Source organism: Lissotriton vulgaris, chromosome 7 (assembly GCF_964263255.1).
Source record: "Lissotriton vulgaris chromosome 7, aLisVul1.2, whole genome shotgun sequence".
Classification (NCBI taxonomy): domain Eukaryota; kingdom Metazoa; phylum Chordata; class Amphibia; order Caudata; family Salamandridae; genus Lissotriton; species Lissotriton vulgaris.
The window spans coordinates 689,069,614-689,082,290 of NC_141695.1; the positions used below are offsets into that span (position 1 = coordinate 689,069,614).

General features: G+C 45.3%; 1 protein-coding gene across 4 annotated transcripts in view; it reads right to left on the bottom strand.

The window, feature by feature from the left end:
- TEX2 (testis expressed 2) overlaps nucleotides 1-12,677 on the bottom strand; it is a 716,722-nt gene that overhangs the window by 417,864 nt on the left and 286,181 nt on the right. The window contains exon 1 of one of the 4 annotated variants that reach the window (XM_086930911.1): nucleotides 550-638. The exons of 2 other annotated variants lie outside the window; for them this stretch is intronic. The gene's annotated coding sequence lies outside the window, so the exon portion shown is untranslated. Of the gene's footprint in view, nucleotides 1-549; nucleotides 639-12,677 lie in introns of those variants that run through there. One more of the 4 variants, XM_086930913.1, reaches the window with a different exon arrangement.

Below are 12,677 nucleotides of genomic sequence, written 5' to 3' on the forward strand. Positions count from 1 at the left end.
GCGGAAGTAGGCGAGAGTACAGAGGAATGTAGATAGGGAGGAGAGAGAGGGAAGACAGGCAGAATGGGATCTCTGAGGCCTTCAAGGAGTGAAGTAGGTGATGTGGCACCCATGCCTGGGTCTACAAGGGGCCCACTGACTGCCAATGATAGTAGCCATCTGTTAACGTAGACCGGGGGAAGTGGCCGCGTTTTCATGCTCGCATTAGGACTCATTATACATTTGATACCCCACTGTCGGAAAATGGCACACACTACACAAAGTAAGAAAACAGAATACTCCCGGTTACTGATAACACAACAAATAAAGGAAAACATAATATGCCCTGTTCTCGTGGCACAGAAACTGAGCGGCTGTACAGTGAGAACAGAGGGAGGACTTACAGAGAAGGCCACCCTAAGGTAATCAATAATGTCCCGGGGCATTAATTGGTAATTAATGCTCTCTGGACAGACGTGATCTAATGCCACTTCCCTAGGGCTCAGTAAATAAATAGATCCCAGAGTGGAGTACGGTTTCTGGCTGGCCCCTGCCCACATGTTCACTTACTAGAAATCTGCATGTCACTGTAACCTTTCTTCCTCATAGCTGACACTAAACACCTGCTCAAACAATGTAGCTGCTGTTCGGCTTCTGCGGGCTGGCTCTGCAAACAGGACTTTGAGTTGGTAAGGCAGACAACGAGGCGACGTTATAAACGCCTATGACAACACTGTGACCAATAAAAGATGGCGGCCCACAAAGCCATCGACCACTGGCACGCACACCACACTTTTCCCAGAGATTCCTGGCACGGACAAGGAGTCCACGGCCCACCCCTCTACAGCCTCCCTGAGCATATTATTATTATTATTATGTTTGCACTTGTAAAGCGCACTGCTACCCGGAGGTTTCCTGGCGCTGTGCAACGCTGGGGAACCCGTCCTGGCTTTCCCTGTGGGATGGTCCCTGCTGGGAGTCCCCAGGGTGGAGCCAGGCATCCCCGGCGTTGGGGGGAGGGGCATTGTGGAGATTAGGCAAGCTAATGCCCAGAGTTGCCAAGTGAGACCCCAGATTAGAGTAGGCACCGAAGCCAGAATTATCGAGTCCGCTGACCCAAGTCCACAATCCTGCCGCGTCGGGAATTGAACCCTGGTCCCGGCCGACTTCTGCTCCCGGGTCTGCCGCCTCCAACTGGTGAGCCACACCACACCACAGCATAGGTCGATGGGGGCATGGGGGGTGGAGGGGGGGGGGGGGGAGTGCACAATAAGAGCTTCATTCTCACCAGTGTCAAGCCATCACCTCGTCTTTCTGCCAGACTGCCCCGGGCCACCGAAGGGGGCCACCTAAGAGGGCGGCCACCCTTAGTGCTACATGATGGCACAGCCCCCAGGAAGCGTTCTAGAGTCTGGGACCTGGAGGGTCCCCAGTGATGTCACTTTCGGCAGGGGAAGGGCGGGGCCCTGGGTATATGGCCTGGGGTCGCGGGCCTGGCGCCCTCCTTGATCCCTGGTCGGCCCCGTGGACGGATCCTCCCCCCTTGACCCGATGAGCGGTGCTTCCCGGACACTGTTTTTTGAGGTGAGGTGTTCTCCCTCCTGCCCCCCCTCCCCTCTCCCTGCTCCTGGGTTTCCCGTGGGTCCCTGGTGGTCGAGCGTGGCCTTTGTGATGGGGGAAGGGGGGGGGGGGGCTGGGCCTGGTTCTGCGGGCGGTGGGGGGCAATGTGAGGGGTGCATGCGGGGTCTTTGCTTCGGTAGGGGCCGGGCATCGCATTCCTGGAGGCCTGGTGTCTTGCACGTACGCTATCTTTGTGCTCACTTTTGGAGTAGGTTCGTCAGCGCTGTGACATGTTTTGTTGCGGGGAATCTGGTGTACCGGAGGTCATTCTTGTGTGGAGGGACGCGAGTGTGGTGGCCAGCGCGGGCCATTCCTCGCACGTGGGGCATGAGGCGCGGCTGAGGTGGACTTTACTTTGGGTTTGCTGATCGCAGCGTGGTGTGGCCGCACAGCCGTCCCTCTACCTGCGGGTCTCTTGGGGGCGGGGGGGGGGGATGTGAGTTGTGACCTCATGCGGCCCTGTTAATCCTGATGCCTTTCCGTCCCCCTTTCTGGTGCCGTGTCCCCCTGCCCCGCCTCACTTGCCTTGTTGTCCTGGGGCTGGTGCGCGCGCTGCTGCTCCTTTTGTCTGTGCCTTGCTGCCTGTGGCCCTTGTTGCCGGTCTCCCAGGGCGCACTTTCCCTGGCCCGTTGTGAGGGAGGGAGAGGGAAGGGGGGCCGCTGCTTGCAGGCATGGGCGGGTGTCGCGGTGGGCAGTTCGGCGTGGCATCCTTCCTACATGCGTCCCGGGGAGCCTTGACTCTTGCAGTTCACTCTCTTGCCCCGCCCGTGTTGAGCCTCGTGGGGCGGGGCGCGGACAGAGCCTGCATGTGGGTGGGGGAGTGGGGGGGTGCAGGCGGAGGCAATCTATGTATTTATTTATGAATGCGTTTTTATATAGCGCGGACTTTACCTGAAGGTGTCAGAGCGCTTCACTATAGGAACAGAGAATACATGATACATGAGAACTAGTACGGGCGACCATATGACACACGAGGATTGTTTGAGGCAGGGGTGACAATCGTGAACAATACGGGGATGCAAGAGGTAGCAAGCGGTGCATTACAGGAGGTGACTTGTGTGCAGGTCACACGGGAATACAGAGTGCAAGTAGAGGTATAGTACCAATAAATGAAGGACACTCAAACTCAAGAACAAACGTTGCGGCTTAGCTGGAGCGTAGGTCATTAATTATGAGTTTATTAGCGGGAACACCACTCAAAGTTGTCAGGGCGCTTTACATAGAATCAGGTGTTTCTTAGCTGGGGTTGCACTGGGGTCACATGTGTTTGTTAGAGTCTGTAATGGTTAAAGTTAGATGAACAGTGGCAAGTGGAAGCGTTTCTATGGACAGATGCTAGGCTACTGCTGAGGTGGATGTCCATCACAAGAGCCAGGTACAGGCCTTCTTGCACAGTTCGTGTAGGTTCGATGTTACATGGCAATGATACGGATGCGATGGCAGAAATAACGCAAAACCATGTGAATATGTTCAGTGCATTTTCTCCTAGCCCGTCCAGCCCCCCGGTGCCTGGTAGGGGGTGTAGGTTGGGCGGGGTGGGGCTATTTACAACTTGCTTTATGTCCATGCAGGCTACCATTCGGGAAAGGATGCCGGGCCACGCCTCGTTGAAAGTCACAGGAGTGACCATGGGTAAAACAAGTGTCAGTACACTGGGGTCAGTGGGCCAGATGTAACGTAAAACGGGTGTGGTTTGAGGCCAACGTGTTTTTCTGATTACAGATTGTCTGTTGGCAAAGAATTAGACGACAAAGAGGACTTTAGGATTTGATCTGGAGCAAGTATGGTTGGACACACTTTCTATAATAGTACAGTCCAAGTGTACCCTGGTTATGTGTGGCTTCTCTATAAAATCGGACACCATTGGAGCCGTCGCTCTTGGGCCTTGGCGATCTGCTGTGGTAGCATCAGGTTCGATGCCCGGCAACCGACACGCATACATCCTGTGATTCGAGGGTAATCCTGTTTTCCCAGTGTCATAAATCTGATGCCCCCTTGCAAAGCAACTGGTACAATCGTATAGGGGCTGGGACACGGACGACCGAGTTACGGCTTGCGTACCTGTCAGCGGCCTACATGTATGTTCCTTGTAAGCGGAGTCTTAGTTTACTGGGGCTAGGGCATCAGGGGGTCTAGGGCCCGCAGCCGGATTGTGCGAGGACTAGCAGGCTGGATGCTACGGGGCACACACAATGCGGTGAGGTTCCGGCACAGCTTTTGTGTGTGACTATGTACAGCACTGTTAAGTGGGAATGTGAGGTGTGTGTATGACAGCCTCTGCTGTTGGTTGAGTGCGCCACTACGGTTTGAGAAGTGTCAATGTGTGGGGTGTGTGGGTTTGTGTGACAGCAATGTGCCATGGGAAGCGATTGGTATCTCGTGAGCACGTCTCCCTGTGTGGAATGGGCAGCATTTGTGTGTCACAGGTGTGTTTTATATACCATCTCTGTATACCTTCACTGCAAGTGTGTGCAGGGTCACAACCTTTTCAGTCCCTGGGGCACTAATGGTGTAGGTGTCAAAGCTACCCCTAGGATTATGCTACATCTTAAACCACAGAGCGGGGAGAGAGCTTGGTGTGGGACTTATTGTCCAATTAATTGTGACTGTATAGAGCTTTTCCTACATTTGGCAGTTGGTAGAGTTATTGGTTCTCCCATGGACGGGCACCATGGATAATTTGACTTGGATCAAACAATACAAGAGGTAGCAAACGGTGCATCATTGGAGGTAAGGTGACATGTGTGCAAGTTACAAAGGCGTCAAAGTACAAGGAGAGAAGAATAGTAAGGGGACGAGTTAAGAACAGACTCTAAATTATGCACTCCAAAGTGCTATGGTCATTATCAGATTTAGCATGTGAATAATTGACTTAGTTTCAAGACACTACATTGCTGCATCTGGCAAACTAGTTCTCGTAACTGACAAACAAGCTTGGCCTCGGTGGCGTGGGGGGCATGCCACCTCTCGGTCTCATTGCAGAGAATCCATATTGCTATACAGAGGGGGGGGGGGCAGGGCTTCTAATGGATGTTTTTATGTCTCACATGCAGGAACCGCATTGGAGAACCGCCCTACTCACATGGGGGTCCACCGGAACTATCAACAGGTAGAAGGGCCATAGCACGCTGGGGGCAGTGTGCTAGGGTCTGGTATAGCCAGGTCCGCTCCCAGGTGTCAGGTCTGTCCCTGGTGTGGGGCACACAGGTTACACCCCAGGGAAGTATTATATTCGTAGTCATCTGGTGAATCTGAACTTAGCAGATAGCTCCGGTACAATATTCGGAGGTTTTTCTCTTGTAAAACATCAAATGAACCTGGGCAATTTGTTGATATAATGGGCAATAATTGGGGTGTTCTGTCGGTAAGCAGGGGGAGACTGTGGGCAAACCATGCATGCCCTGTGAAAAAATTGAAATACGTTTTCTTCGACACATGTGATGTGTCTGGGCATATCTGGCAGCCCATGTGCAATAATGGAATGTGTTCTTTTGTACTGCAACTGGTGCGCAAGCAAGGGGCTCTGATCCGGACGATCGACTTAGCAAACTAGTTCTCGTTTCCGACAAACAGGCTTGGCCTCAGTAGCGTGGGGGGCACTGATGGCCCCTGTCTCTTTGCAGAGAATCCATTTGGTAGAGGAGGGGGGGCATGGCTTCTAATTAATGTTTTATGTCTCAAATGCAGGAACCGCGCGGGTGAACCGCCCTACTCAGTTGAGGGGCCACCTGAAATATCATCAGGTATAAGGGTCATAGCACACTGGGGTAGTGTGCCAGGGTCTGGGATTCCCAGGTTTTCCCCAGGTGTCATTACTGTCCCTGTTGTGGGGCGGCAGGTTACACCCCATGGCAGTGAGCAATAGGCTTACCTGTCAATGCTGGTTAAGGGCTGTTTTCATGGATTTGTTATTTCTTCCGGAAACGCACAGGTTTCGTGCTATAATGGTCAAAACACGCCTAGCAAGCTGGTCTGCCAGGGCTCCGAGCAGGAACAAGGAAAGAACACACTGGGGCCAGTGTGTGGTGCTCTGGGTCAACACGTCCAGGGTTGGAGTGTAACCTTTTTTCTATTTTCAGGACAATCGGATCAAGTACACAGGCACCACTTCTGAGAAGGACAGGTGGGAACGGACGCAGCAATGGCCCAGTTATCTAATACTATTTTGCTTTGTGTTGCAGGTGGAGTTACAGGGCGATCCAACGCTGGAAGGTACAGAAGGGTACCCTCTACAGGAGCACAGTAAGGGTGCAAGAGCCAATTATCCCCAGGGAGATCCCCGGTGGGATCCTGGAGGAGTGACGGCGCCCTGTTAGTCCTTTGGGCGGTTGTGGACCTGAGCAACCAGGGTTTGCCTGCAACGCTCTGCCCCCGTAGTGGGGAGGGGCGTGAGTAAGGGGTGGACTGGAGGTCCGCCAGGGGAGGGGCTAGCCCTTCCCCCAAAATTGGCACAGGCTCAGTTGCGCACAACCCTCTTAAATTTCATTGATCAAACCTTTTTTAACCGTTTCAATACATATTTTTATTCATATGTTTTTTTGTAATTCAAAATAGTATTTTCTTTCAGGTTTTTTCCTCTAACACAACCTTCTGTGTTTATACATATACACATAGATTTTCATATACAGAATAACAACAAATTAATTCAAACATTTGAAAACAACACTGAATTTCTTGAATGTATCAAAATCCGCCCAATGCATTTCGGGACAGAAGCAGGGTCCCTTCGTCAGGGGCAATGCTGAAAAATAACATGTACAGGCACATCAGTCACACATATTAATGCATCTGGTTCATCACATTTCATATGTTTTTCCACCACCAAAAATCAAAAAAATTACACCCAAGGTGCAAAAACCAATGAAAACCTATGGCCTAAGGGGCATGTTAAGATTACTTACATACACACACGAATAACTCTATTTCCTTCAAGCCGCGTTTTCTCTTCAGTCCAAAAGACAGCTAAAAAAACCAATGTAAACACTATTCATGCATACCGCCAGCAAAAACCTTAACTCAAGACTTAAACTCTAAATAATTCACCACATGTTAGTGTACCTGCATAAGCTTCGTTAATGCGCGTATCTTCAAGCCTTCCTCATATATATCATGAACCTCCTTCACAGTCTCTCTGTAACACACAGGGATAAAGGCGCTCAGAGTTCCGTTCATTTCCGCATATAGCCACAACAAAATACGCTTCGCTCGACTAGACCTACCATATATATATCAATTCGCCGCTCTCCAAAACAATCCGTCAGGTATTCATCTAGCGTTCAGAATCTCCCGCGTCTCCAGTACCGACGTTCTTGCTTGACTAAATCGCCATAACCTACTTCCCTATTGGTTAAGCAGCGGAGAGTCACCACCAATCAGGGGCAAAGAACCAAACTGAGTCTGCTACGTCACTCGTTGTCTAGACAACCGGACACTAAGAACACCAAGTAATTCCACCTACGATATCCTCAGCGTTACGAACGACAACACATGATTATATAGCAAATTTTACACAAGTGAGTTCACTGTCCGCAGACATCAATCACATCACGCAGAAGTGAGGAGCACGTCTCATTGTAGTATTACACCGCCAAAAATACAACGCACGTGAAACTTTAGAAACCATAGGTCGCGTTGACAACAACATCATTATGAACAAAAACTTTATTGAACCAAAGCCTGACCTGTGCTCATCATTCTTTATAGTCACTGCAAAGAACTCTATCTACCATTCCATGTGACAAAAAATAAATAAATAAAAAACAGTGCGCAAAGAAAAAGATATTTGGTAAAAAAAAAAACATAAACCAGCGCTTTACATATATGTAAATGACAACACAATATGAAAAATTAGTTGATGATTTAGCATCATAAGAAAATCATGAAATATATACTTCCTTCGGCTAGTTCAATCTGTGACATTAGCAACATGTTTATGATAGTCATCACAAATTAGCATCATAAGAACATCATGAGATATATACATTCTTCGGCTAGTTCAATCTGTAACATAAGCAACATGTTTATAGTGATTATCACAATCGTGATATATACATCCTTCAATTAATTCAATATGTGACATTGACAACATATTAATGGTAGTTATCACAAAAAGCTGCTCAGCTCAATCCGATCATTTAGTCCCCCAGGGGTCAATGTCCCCAACATTTTAATCCAGAATGATTCCCTCTGTAGTAATTTCTTATTCTTGTCACTACCCTCACTAAGTGTTACAATTTCAAGAATAGTGAATCTGAGTTGGGCTATAGTGTGTTTTTTATCCAACCAGTGTGTTGCCAGGGGTGATGTCATTGATTTGTTACGTATTCTACTTTTATGTTCTGAAATACGTATTTTTAGCTTCCGTTCAGTTTTCCCAACATATAAAAGTCCGCATGGGCATTTAATGGTGTAGATGACCTGGTTACTGTTACAATCTCCCTCATATTTCAACTTGATGATCCTTCCAGATTGAGGATGCGTGATCACATTGCCTACCATTGCATTGTTACAATGCACACAGTTTGTGCATCTCCTCATCCCTTTGTAATCCTTCTTTTTTTCAATCTCTACATGTTTCAATAGTTCTTTCAGGTTTCTTGACCTGGTATATGCAAAGAGAGGCTTATCACTGAAGCTGTTGTTGAAATCATTTTCTTGCTGAAGAAGTTCCCATCTTTGGTGTATGATATTTTTAAGTTTTTGTGAGTTGACTGAATATTTTGAAACAAACACACTGCGTTTCTGTGCTACTTTTTGTTTTTGTATTAGTAAATCAGTCCGGTTTTTCTCCATTGCTTTGGTTTGTGCTGTGTCCAGTATATCAGTAGGGTAGCCTCTTTTTTTGTAATTCTCCTTGTATTCATTAATATACTCAGTGCATTCATTTTGTCCTGTGACTATTCTCCTGATCCTCAAAAATTGTGAGTAAGGAAGATTCTTCAATAAATTCAGGGGGTGAAAGCTCTGAAAAAGCAACATGCTGTTCTTGTCCGTTGGTTTGCGGTACAAGGAGGTATTAATCCTTTCTCGATCCAATTCTACCAGTACATCTAAGTATGCTATTTTTGATCTGCTCACAGTGTGTGTCACTTGAATGCGTGGATTCCTTGAGTTCAACGATATGATATTCTGATGTAATTGTGCTTCTGTGCCAGACCATATAACAAAAATATCGTCAATGAAACGACAAAAAAATTCTAAATGTTCCGTCCATTCTTTGTGAGCAAAAATATGTTCTTGCTCAAATTTTGCCATAAAGGTATTAGCAAATACTGGAGCCCCAGTAAAGCCCATTGACGTTCCATTTAACTGCATGTAGAATCTTTCTGCCCATTGGAAATAGCTATTTTTCAAGCAAAATTGTGTTAACTCCAGTAAGAATACTGGGTTGATTTCCATTTCTGGATGCTGCAATAACATCCACTCTTCAGCTTCAAGTCCGTCAGTATGTCCAATCGATGTGTATAAGGATACAACATCTATAGTGCATAGGATGTACTCTTTATTTGCTTGTAGACTGACCGATGTCAACTTGATCAAGAAATCAGTTGTATCCTGTATATATGTATGCCATTTCTGGATGAGTGGTTGCAAAAAATAATCAATTATTTGCCCAGCCGGTTCAAAGATTGAATTACAACCTGCCACGATTGGTCGGAATGGTGGATCTACCAACGACTTATGCACTTTAGGCAACATATAAATCTTTGGTTTACTTGGGTTTGGTTTCATAAGGAACTTTGCAATGTTTGGTGTGATCCAGTCTTCATCGATTGCTTTGTTAATCAGGGATTGTAGTATCTTTTGGATTTCACTTGTAGGGTCTCTTTGTAATAGTAGATAGGTGTTAGTGTCACTCACATGTTCCTCCACTTTTTGTTGATAAAACACTGTATCCATGAGTACCAACGCACCCCCTTTATCCGCTTTCTGGAATGTCAACTCTGTCTTTCTAGATAATTGAGCCAATATGCTTTTTTCAAGTCTACTCAAGTTATTAGGTGTTTTTCTGTTTTGTCTGTAGTTCAATTTTTTGAGATCCTTAGTTACCAATGCTTCAAACAGGTCAAGTGTTTTGTGTGAAGTGGGCGCCTCAAATGTACTTTTTGGTCGAAAAATTTCTACTGTTTTTTCTCCTTGGGAGTCATTTGTGGGAACTACATTGTCGAAAAAATTCCTCAGTCTCAAGATTCTCATGAACTTATAAAAAGCAACTTCATCTTCAAATTTGGATCCCATATAAGTAGGAACAAACGTAATCCCTTTATTGAGAACTCTTTCTTCATGTCTAGTCAAGGAGTATTTAGAAATGTTTATTACGAGGGTTTCCCCTGGCTCCGTAATCCTTTTTTCAGTTGTTTTTCCTTTTCCTTTTCTTTGTCCTCTCAAAGTACTGGAGACGCGGGAGATTCTGAACGCTAGATGAATACCTGACGGATTGTTTTGGAGAGCGGCGAATTGATATATATATGGTAGGTCTAGTCGAGCGAAGCGTATTTTGTTGTGGCTATATGCGGAAATGAACGGAACTCTGAGCGCCTTTATCCCTGTGTGTTACAGAGAGACTGTGAAGGAGGTTCATGATATATATGAGGAAGGCTTGAAGATACGCGCATTAACGAAGCTTATGCAGGTACACTAACATGTGGTGAATTATTTAGAGTTTAAGTCTTGAGTTAAGGTTTTTGCTGGCGGTATGCATGAATAGTGTTTACATTGGTTTTTTTAGCTGTCTTTTGGACTGAAGAGAAAACGCGGCTTGAAGGAAATAGAGTTATTCGTGTGTGTATGTAAGTAATCTTAACATGCCCCTTAGGCCATAGGTTTTCATTGGTTTTTGCACCTTGGGTGTAATTTTTTTGATTTTTGGTGGTGGAAAAACATATGAAATGTGATGAACCAGATGCATTAATATGTGTGACTGATGTGCCTGTACATGTTATTTTTCAGCATTGCCCCTGACGAAGGGACCCTGCTTCTGTCCCGAAATGCATTGGGCGGATTTTGATACATTCAAGAAATTCAGTGTTGTTTTCAAATGTTTGAATTAATTTGTTGTTATTCTGTATATGAAAATCTATGTGTATATGTATAAACACAGAAGGTTGTGTTAGAGGAAAAAACCTGAAAGAAAATACTATTTTGAATTACAAAAAAACATATGAATAAAAATATGTATTGAAACGGTTAAAAAAGGTTTGATCAATGAAATTTAAGAGGGTTGTGCGCAACTGAGCCTGTGCTAACTTCCGTTAGCCAGCCACATTTGCATGTCACTTTGTAGAGTACCTGGGCATACTCAATCAGTTGCTGCACACAGATCATAATATTAGGTTAGATTTAGCTTAAAATTTGAAAAAAATAGGAGTGCTCGGTGCACAACTGCTTATCTTCCCCCAAAATTGACAACACCCCAGCGGTTAACACCACAGAGGGTTTATGGCTCAGGTGGGCAGGTGGCGAGGGGCGGCCTGACCCTGGATCGCCCGTAAGATAACCCAACATGTTGGCATAATGTTTATGCAAATAAAGCTGCAACAATTTTCTCCAACAATACATTGTGTGGTGTCTGTTATTATGGGAAATTGTTGTGAGCGGGCTGGGGTATGGGCCGATGTTGGCACTATACACCGTGGCTCTCCGCTTCCTTTTCCAACCACAATGTAAGGCCTTTCACAAACTTGTCAAGTGACTGCCTTCACTAAGTTTCCTTTCCCCGTCCATGGAGCTTCGAACTACAGGCGGAACTGCCCGGCCTCTGCATTATCGCTGCTGAAGGAGGAGCAGAGATTCTCAACAGGTTGAGTGAAACTCTTTTGTGCTAAAGGAGGAGCAGAGATTCTCAACAGGTTGAGTGAAACTCTTTTGTGGTAAACTGTTGAACAAAGCAGCTGCAGCAGCACTCAAATGCATCAACATTAAACTTATCAACGAAGTACCAAAAATGCAGCCACTTGGGCATATTTTAAGCTTAAGTACCTTATGATTAGGGCTCCCGGGGTTTTATGGTATTTCTTTTTTTAACATTTCCATCTGTATTTATCTTTTTTTTTTAAACACATTTTATTTGTCAAATGAGACATGTAAAGAAGGGCTCTGTAACCAGGAGACGTATGCACAATCAGTATATAACATCATGACTTTGACTGTTTTGTATTGAGACCAAGGAGAAGTGGAGAGCAATACAAATTAAAGACACCATATGAAAACCCCCACCCAATGCCCCCCCCACTGTCGCACTAACAGCTTCATATTTATTTTTTGCCCATTTTATCTGTATTTATCCATATTTATTTAGTGCTTTGTGTATAAAATAAATTTTAAAACTGTACATTTCCATATTTATTTAACTAACAGGCATGCAGTCATTGTTTGATATCTGTCAGATTTTAGCTATTTAAGCTGCTGAATATTACATACCAATACATCCACTGGTAAATATTAGCATTATACCACAAATGTATGTTGACACGTACCATTATTTAAAGACATTTCATCCTGTTTTAAAACTTCCCATGCTGGCCATCTGTTCAGCTGTTGGTCTATAATTCATGAAAGACAGCAAGAAGAGTCACTTAAAAGAAGCCCAGTTTTCTGTATTTTTCCACTTTTAGATATAAATGCAGACAGAAAACATATGGCTTTCTGTTTGTATTTATCTGTAAAAATCTGTAAAAACAGAAAACCGGGAGCCTTACTTATGATTATCAAAAAGCAAAAAGAGAAAAAGAAATGTCACAGTTCTATGGGTGACATTTGTGTTGTTTTTGTATAGTGGTCATGGAGAACTTTGATAGTGATATATATTCATCTATACGCTGTTGTAAATGAGTTACCATTCACTCATTCAATAAAAACAGGATCAAATGTACCTCCTGGCTTTCAGAGGACTTCTCAAGACCTGGCTCTTCGATGAGTAGCAGCAACCCCCCCCAGCGCCTTGAGACCCTCACAGGTATGTAGCGCGCTTAACAAATGTTCTGATTGATGATCGATTGATTGATGTACCCTGACATATAACTTTTACTACCAAAAACTGCATTCGCCATACAAGAGTTAGAAATATAAATACAAATCTA